Genomic DNA, 9,539 nt, shown 5'->3' on the forward strand with positions numbered 1-9,539 from the left:
CCATGTTTCTTGCCATGTAGAAGTCAGTTTCAGAGAATAAAGGCAACATTCAGAAAGAAATATGGGGTGAGATGGAGAGAGTTGGTTCTGGCCATCTTTTATTCCCTAGTTCCAATTGTTTCTTAAGCCCCTGCTGCACCCATTCCTGGGTACATGATTCTTTCTAAATCAGTACATGTTGTTGTTTCTTTAGCTTGTAACCATTGGATTCTGACCAACACAATCTCCTTCTTCAAATGAGAAATTCATTGTACTTTCAGCCTCTTAATAAAATACAAATAACCATAGATGGGCTTATTCTGTTTTAATGTAAGAACAATTGCAATTCAGCTGTCTTCTTGAAACAGTATAGTACCAGGCAGCTGAGGACTTGCAGACTTGAGGCAAAGCCTAGGTTAAACTCTTTGGAGAAGGGAAAGCAGAATTTGTGGGGAATAAGGGGTGAGGGGTGAGGACTGGGGAATTTGCCATATTTAGGAAGAGGAGACCTCAGAGAAGAAAATGGTCTTGAAAGTGAGTATTGAAAGAGGAAATAAGCACATTTTACTTACATCATAATACTATGAGGCCAATATTTTTGGGTCCATAATCAGAGACTGATCTTTTTTTGGAAAGGGAGAAGAGATATTTATTGCAGTTTTTCTAGAATATTACTTCTAAGAATTTGCTGGCTCTGAAAGAACTTGATAGATTCTGTTTCTAGTCTCTGCACATATTTTTATTTGAAAATATTTTTAGTATTACATAAATAACAAATATGAATTTTTGCTAGGCTATCTGTGAGACAGGGGTTGGGGCATTGAAAAACACCTTCTAGTGACCCCTTATTTAAAACATAGTGCGGTATAATTTTAGAGCAGTAAAACCTTATTATAACACACTTACAGTTGACATTTTCAGGCTGTATTGTCCATGTTTTTAAGTCCTGGAGAAAGGCCCATTAAAGCTGTGTTTCTCACATTAATTCAACTTTTAACCACTTACAATACAAACCCCAGTCTTTTGGAAAATGTCATTAAAATTTTTTTGCCATATATGGACATTATTTATTGTTTGAGCCCCATTGTCTACTTATAATATGCCCTTTATCAGACCCAAATGCCCACTTCAGAGATTTTCGTTTTGAGCAACAACTGGCTTCTTACATTATCCAATGATGCAGGAAAGTTAAATTACAGCCAGTTCATATCATAGAAACAAAATGTTTCCTGCAATTACTGATAAGGGACAGTTCATTTTCTCTCTGTCATCCTGAAAAAACCCTCCTAACAACAATTCATGCCTGGTTAAACAGGATTTCCACATCTACTGCTGACATCTTTCCAAATAATTCAGGGTTGTTATTACTGTATAGCCCTGGCAAGGCTCAAAAGCAAGCAGACTTGACGAGTCTGCTCAAAGCAGAGCTTAAGTAGTTGTAATTAATAATAATTACATGCCCACTACACTCCAGTTTTATCATATTACCCGTCGATGCAAATAAAAAACCCCACACGCAACACACTTGCAACAGGATTAGTCACTCTGCATATGCCATCTCCCTAAAGTTGAAAATATTCATAATGATTTCTGTTTTATTGATTTTCATGATTGCACGTCTGGTTGCAAATGTTGTTTAGATGCAATACAGCTTGGGATCAGTCTTATTCTCTTCCAAAAACCTTCTCCCCTCCTGCCGTGACTCGGATTCGAACCGAGGTTGCTGCGGCCACAACGCAGAGTACTAACCACTATACGATCACGGCAAGCTACCGAAGAGCTGAGCACTCAGCTTTCTCTGAGAGCTATTGCAATATTAAAATTTGTGGAAACACTGCCATCTATTGTCTAAATATGTACACTTTCTTAATATTGGGAAGGAGAAGCTGTGTTCCCATGATTTCTAATTATTTAGAGGAACAATAACAAATTCCTTGAAAATAAAACTAACGTTGTCTTCTTGGCTGGGAAAATTGTAATAGGAGAGGATTCACTGGGTTTGCTGTCCAGGAAATGATGATGAAGGTAACAAGACTAAGAGATACCAGTCTGTTGACTCACACTTCCTATGTTTAATCAATAATGGATATGGATTTCCCACCCCAACTACCACCAAATAATGTTGCATTGAATAACGTATGAGCCTCTTTTGTGCATTTTTTCACCACTAGCCTTATTTCCATTTGCTTAGGCAGCACAACAATAAAAAATACAGCAAGAACAAAATGGCCTGAGGACTGCAGAGACTCAGAAAGACTTGCTTTTCCTACTAGGGGAAGCCAAAGTCAGTACATCCTGACTGAGCAAAGGCTCCCTTTCAAACTCATTGATCCCTGAAGCTAGTTTTCTCCCCACCAGAATATAGGCCTTAAAGCCACAATAATCTCAGCAAGAAAAGCTTCCCAATAACATTAGCAAGCCACTACACAAAGAAACTGGAGTGTTCTATGCTAGATAAGTTTCAAGACGAAATGTATTTTAGCTTTCTTTGTTGTAAAACTTGAAGTAGTAAGTGGTCTACACAAGATATTCCGGGGCTGAAAATCTTAAAACAAAATGCACAGAAATATCTATTTCTAATCAATGGACTATTATCAGGGTGCCTCCTTTAATTCCTCCATATAGAGAGGACCTGGGAACAGCTGGAGCTAGCTGGCACTGTATGTGGGTGGCAAGAACCTCATGCATGTATTGACTGGGTGCCCACAGCTCCAAGGCTTCTAGAAGGAGGATATCTCAGAAGAGAAAAGTTTCAGACATAAATGTTCACTCATTCACTCCCATCTGATCATCTATAGTCCCTCTTATTTTTCTTCAATCTTTCACGAATACATCTTCCTTCTATGGCCACATAGAAGATTCTTGCTTGGAGTTCCTGCTCCGGAGCCATGCATGCCCTCTGCAGGAACCAGGCAAGGCATTCTCTGGCCTGAACAGGAATACATGTGGGTGAGTCTGGTGAAAGGTAACCCTGTGGCAAGTGGGCAAACCAAATCTCCTGGTCGATGAAAGAGGACATGTTTCCCAAAGTATAATCATTCGTGTACCACCTTCATAATTTTTGCTGTGGGCATGTACCAACTGAACCACAGGAGAATAATATTTTTAAAAGATTAACTCATAGCATACAAATTGTGGAACCAGACTATCTGGATTTGAATTCGGGCTCTATCACTTACTAACTGGGGGAACTCGGACTGCTTATTAACCTCTGTGTTTCTGTTTTCTCATCTATTAAGTGGAGATAAAAATAGCAACTACTTCATAGGATTGTTATGAGGGTTCAACAGATAAGTACATGTCAACGACCTAAAATAGGTCTGTCACATAGTAAGCACGGTAGAAATGTTAGTTATATTACTATAATTTAAATAAATAAATTTTCAAAGGAAAGTTTATAACATTCCATATATTTAAAAAAACATAGTATCACATTCCATAAATAGAGGTCACTCTAACATGTGAAAACAAACTAATAGAATTAAATCCTAGCAGACACTCTAAACTCCAAGCTCAAGTTCTGCTCTGTGTTTAAATGGAAGGTGGGCAGGAGATCTGTTAAAGCCTCACCAGCCTCAGAACCAGGCTTCTTCTGGATTCTTCCAAATGACCACAAAAGATTTGAAAAAGGAATAACTTTCTCTTCACAGATTTTAATACTGTTAAATGCCACACCCATTAAACTCCTTAAATTACTTCACACATTGGATCTGTCCACCTAGGTCATACTATGTGACAATGTGCAAATCTTAGTGACTTGGAATAAAGAAGGCTTTCCCTCCCTTGCACTGATCCACATTCATTGCATGGCCCTGCTTTCTGTCTCCTCACTCAGGGAACCAGATTAAGGTAACAACCACTGTCATGAACACTGCTCATTGCTTTGGCAAATGGAAAGAGCTCTGCAGATTCCGGAACCTGCAACAGAAAGCTGTTCTTACAACTCACTGGCTAGATCTGGTTCCATGGCCTCAGCTTGCTATAAAAGTCGCAGGCAGTGCATCTCTGCCATATGCCCGGAAAGCAGGGAGCTGGAAATCTTAGGTGAACATCACTCAGGACTTCCAGTCATGCCACTACTGGTGAATCTCAGCTGGGAGAAGTCTTTGAGGCTGTGTACCTCAAAACACACATGACTGGGGAGCAAAACCCTGACACGGAGAAGTGTTCACCAGGTAAGGCTTTCATTTGGTATCTGTATGGGCTTCTCCCTTACTTGATGTCAGTCATTGTGTGGATAGACTCTGAAAGGTTCTTGCCTGTTAGAGTGAGATGGACTTTTGAACAGTTACCAAATTTCTCTTGCACATTCACTGTCTCCTTAGGATATGTTCAGATTTCTTCCACAGCACCAAATACCTGCAACTCACTACAAAGGGAAAAATCCATAGAACCAAAACACGGTTTCTGATGGCATTTGCAACTTCTTTGCAACCTACCACCTGATTTTTTTTTCTCTGTTTGTGCTATCTCAATAGTGACATTATTATCACTCACCCACTAATTTATTCATGATTCACAAAGACTTGGGATCTACTATAGTTCAGTTATTTTTTCTGAATCTTAAGGATTTGGTGGAGAAGAAAACAGAAATGGATCATGATTTCACACAATTTATAGTCTTGTGACTGAGATATAGATGAATAGAGATAATATATGAGTTGGCACCCCGGAAGGACATACATATGTCCTTAAAGTTTTCAAATGAGTCTGAAGTTGAGAAAGGCAGGGAAGGCATTATGAGAGAGAGGGAGAGAGAAAGAGAGAGAAAGAGACAGAGAAGAAAGTGGCCTGCTTTGTGTGGATTCCAGTTCTTTCTCCAACCCTTCTCCCTATGTGACCGTGGACTAGTCACTTGACTTCTCTGTGTCTCTATTTCCTCATCAGAAAGGTAAGAGAAATTGGTCTAGATGAGCTTTCAGATTCTTTACACCTCTGACATGCCATACATTTAATATAGGGAAACACATTTACAAACAATAGCCAAATGTAAAAAGTGTGGAGGAAAAAACACCTATTCAAAACAGGAGAATCTTATAGCTATTATAGTTATCTTTTATGTGTTTTCTTAAGTTCATGGAAGCTGTCCCTTTGTCAGCTTCCAAATGTTGTCAGCCTTATTTCCCTGCCTATGGCAACACATTTTAAATAGATAGGGATCAGTCTGCTGTATGAGTGATTTAAGTTGGGTGTAAGTGAGAAGTTCTTGCTTGTGTGGGGCATTAAACTATGGAATTCATTCCCAAAGAAGATTGTTGACTTCCCCTTTCAGAGTTTTAAAACTAAGATGAATGTTTACCAGGGGCTCAATGTTCCACGTGAGAGAGCCTGGCTTTCCTGCCTCTCCTCTGGCTTCCTGGTGCTGCTCTTCTGATGGAGTTGTTCCTCTCCCTGGTTGTTTATAATGGATTCTAGCAGAGGAGCCTGGAGCTGACAGGACGGCCCGGAACCGGAGGGGGTCCCCCGCCTCCCCAGCTGAGTCCTATCTCCAGCGTCGCCACTCCTACCCCTTTTCCCAGGCCACTCTCTGTGTTCTCCTGCTGGTCCCTCTTCTCAGTGTGCCTCCTGCCTCGCTGGGCGTAGGGAAATGACAGTCAGATCCATCACTGGGCTGGAGGCCAAGAGTGGCAATCCGTGGGGCTGAGGCTGGCGCAGTGCCCAGTTTTCAGACAAAGACAGGTTGGGAACCCCCCTGCAATGAAGGCTCCACGGTTCCCCCCTCCCAGAGTCCTGTCTCTTGTTTCTTAGGTACTTTCTAGAACACCACCCCCATCCTCGTGTGTGCACGCGTGCGTGTGCGCCCGTGCGCGCGCGCGCGTGTGTGTGTGTGTGTGTGTGTGTGATGGAGAGAGGTTGGTGGGGAGTAGATGAGCGGGGACTGAGAAGCAGGGAGGGAAGGAGAGAAAGGCTGGACAAATCTTGTGCTTGTAAGGGTACCAAGGATTGCTCATATACTACACACACTTATGGAAATAAATCATATTTTTAGGGGGAAAATAAGAGAGCTGAAAGCAGAGGAAGCCCAAGTCAGTTGCAGCTCCAGATTTCAAGCTTCCAAATACATCATCATCATAAAGAAATGCTGGGTGCTAAATGGTCTTAGGTGTGACCATCTCAACGCTTCCTGTGTGTATCAGAAAATCGTTGATCCTGAGAGAGCGTGAAACACCAGAGAACAACGCATTCTTTGCAGAATTCTTGTAACCACAAAATGTTTTAACAGTTTACATTTTTGAGAGTAAACTGCCTGGAGTGATTTTCCCCCTTGCTTATTAATGAATTCTGTTTAACCAAGTCAGAAATCTTGCTGTGGGGAAAGCTGGAAAGGGGGTGGTGGGAGTGGAGAGGGGTTGTTGGTTGGTGGTTTAATTTTAATTTTTTTTGCCTGAAGGCACCATTAGAAAACTCCAGATGCAAAGCTTTCTAATAGAATTCCTCATCAGACACAGCCCCCTGGAATACATGGGCCTAACCTTTACGATCTGGCGGGCCAGGCCTCTATTTGGAAACCTTGTGAGGGGGGGCTGATCCATTAATGATAATGTGTAATAACAAAGAGCCAGGAGAACAGCTGAAGGCCTAGGGCAGCAGAGAATGAGGGCTCTGCATGTAGAAAGAGGGGTGGCAACAGGACGCCCGAGAAAGAGGGACATGGGGTGGAGAGAGGGATCGCTGAGTAGTGGAGAGCCTGGGAACGCTCCCAATGACCATATTTTCTCTTCCCCTCACATTAAGATTCTGAGGTTTTAAGACAGAAAAGTGTTGGCAGGAAGGAGCCCAGTTAACATTCTGGATTTATGACCAAGAGGGTTCTAACCAATCGCTGTGGAGCTACTTTTTGTTGAGAAGTTTCAGGCTGGGTGTTGTGGCTCATGCCTAAAATCCCAGCATTTTGGGAGGCCAAGACAAGAGGATCATTTGAGGCCAGGAGTTTGAGAACAGCTTGGGCAACAAAGTGAAATTCCCTCTCTACAAAAAATAAAAAGATAGCTGGGCATGGTAGCACAGGCCTGTAGTCCTAGCTACTTGGGAGGCTGAGGTGGGAGGATCCCTTGAGGCCAGGAGGCTAAGGCTATAGTGAACAGAGCCCACACCACTGCACTCCAGCTTGGGTGACAGAACGAGGCACAGGCTACTTGAAGGTCTGGGGCCGATAGCCTTGGACAAATGATTTAACCTTTCTGTGTTTAAATTTCCTTCCTAAAAAGGGGATGATAATAATAATACCTACTTAATAGGGCTATTGTGAGGATTGAATAAACATACAATGTACTTAAAAGAGTGCCTGGTAGTTAGTAAGTGCTGAATAAATATTAGCTATACTTTGGCCACCCCAGATGTGGGAGTGAGCTTCCCTGAGCCTCAGGCCAGAAAGAGAGGGTGCCAGGAGAGCTGGCACATGCTGAGCCCCAGAAGTGGCCTGAGATTTAGGGACTGGGCTCTGTTTATAAGAAGTGGTCAGGGCCAAGGGGTGAGTTGGACACCAGATGGGCCAGAGTGCCTCAGGGTCTGGACAGGTGGTTCCAATTCCAGAGATAGGGACATGACAGGGGCATGTGGGGAAAACAAGTAGAGGCAAAAACATGGTGTAAGGGTTGAAAACAGAAGCCAAAGCAGTTTGCCCCAGTTTTGGGCGGACACATTGCCCTTTCTGCCCTATATGAACCAATATCTCAGTCAATTTCGTCAGGAGCTAAGTGGGCAGGGCAGGAGAAGAACTTTGGGTGGAAATTGGAGGGAGAAGGGATAGTTGAGCCACACATCCAACAGCTGGAAGTCGTTCCTCAAAGCCCTTCTCTGTAGAATGATCCAGGCATTTGGCTCACCTGGTGGACCTACTTTTTGCCTAGATTTGTTCTTTTCGTGGTGACAATGAGCTTGCTCTGAAAATGGCTGAGCCCTCACATGCATGAGGCACCTGGTGTAAGCTGGGATGGGGCTGGGGCAGTCCACTGCCACAGAGCTCTGCAAGGGGCCAGCTGTGTCTTCCTCATCTTTCTGTCTCCCACACGCTTCACCTTAGCACCTAGGACAGAGCACACACTGACTAGATTGAAATACTGAATTGGCCTGGGTGTGATCCAGAATCCCTGAAGTGCGGTCTTATTTTAGAGTTGCAGAGGGAGCTGATATCCATTGAAGGGCTCTTTAATTGGCCTGTTTTTCTTAGGGTTAGGTGTTTTGTTATTGATGATTTTAATTTTGCCTCTTCTGAAGTACATTTCACAAATATACTTGTTGAATTACACAGGGTCTATGTCCAATTTTGACCTTCTTTATGAATGTCAAAAATCACTAGGGCCGCAATCTCTCCTGATTAAAGCGGAGCTATGAAATAAACAAGCACATCACTGATCAGGAAGAGACTGCTGTCCAACTGATCAGCCCTTGATAATCTGGCGATTCCAAAATACGTGAAAATACTATTTGCATCCCCTGATAACAATGCCTCAGTCACTTGAGAGTGAGAGAGAAACCAGGGAACTGGATAATGCAATGAAGTGAACACAGAATTAACACTACATTACTTGTTCATGTTTCATTCTGCTTTGTTCATGATGAAGTTTATAACCTGGGAACATTCATTTATCCTCCTTTGCCTCATTGACTTTAAAAAGAATAGTAAACCTGCTCTTTTTCTACTACACAAAGGTATTAAGAGAAAAATGCGAAATATTCAGAACAGTTTGAAAGGTGTAGAACATACAACTGCAATTTTTCTTACTATTATCATCATCATGACAGCCATTCCTGATGTGGAAGATAGATATTAGGTTTAAAAGATGAAGCCAGACTTTTACCCTAGGTAACCCTAGAACTATAAAGATATCTTGGATAAAAAAAACCTGGACCCTTGACAGCTTTCCCTTAATTATCATCAATTCTTTGAGTGGGTTCAAAAAAAAAAAAAAAAAGGAGAGAGAAAACCAAAAAGAAAAAAAAAAAAAAGGAGGGAAAACCAGCCTAATTGAATGTAGGATAAACTATTCATTAGCAAGCTAAATAGCTGCGACATTTAATAACCTGTAGTGCCTCATGGAAAACCAAGACATTGCCAAAAGTAATTGAAGTTTGTGATTCTCCAAACTGTTATTTAAAGCAGGATTTGGCAAGGCTCAGTGGGTCTGCGCCGATTTTAATTGCATTTTTAAAATTCAGGATGGAGATTTCGTTTCTTTTCTCGTTATTTGTGTAGCGAAGTCCCTTTATGGTGAACGTGCTTATAGTGAAACCTTATGCGGTGATTTTTAAAGTTCAAAGCATGTGGGATCCATCTATATCAAAACCCATACTTTATGTTCTGACCTTTTAACTGATTCCTGATTGCATATAGCCCACAATTCTTTCTTTTTCTTCTTCTTCTTCTTTTTTTTTCCTGCCTGACATCTAACAAGGCAGCCTCAACGCTTATTACTATGACAAGCAGCTTCCTGAGGGGTGAAGATGGGCTTGACCTCAGGAGAGGGCCTCCTCCAGTGGTGAGTGAATGGGCCGTGGAAGAGAATCACCAGGTGGCCATGTCTGCCTGTGGAATAAGCAGTAGCTGGATCCATCCCCAC

The 9,539-nt window shown here is 42.1% G+C and overlaps 1 non-coding gene across 1 annotated transcript; it reads right to left on the reverse strand.

Annotated features, from left to right (window-relative positions):
- Positions 1–1,673: 1,673 nt before the first annotated feature.
- On the reverse strand, positions 1,674–1,745 carry TRNAH-GUG. Its single transcript has one exon. It is a non-coding gene; the product is annotated as a tRNA-His (tRNA).
- Between the last annotated feature and the right edge of the window lie 7,794 nt (positions 1,746–9,539).

This window comes from Trachypithecus francoisi, unplaced genomic scaffold, assembly GCF_009764315.1.
Source record: "Trachypithecus francoisi isolate TF-2019V2 unplaced genomic scaffold, Tfra_2.0 Lachesis_group16, whole genome shotgun sequence".
NCBI lineage: Eukaryota > Metazoa > Chordata > Mammalia > Primates > Cercopithecidae > Trachypithecus > Trachypithecus francoisi.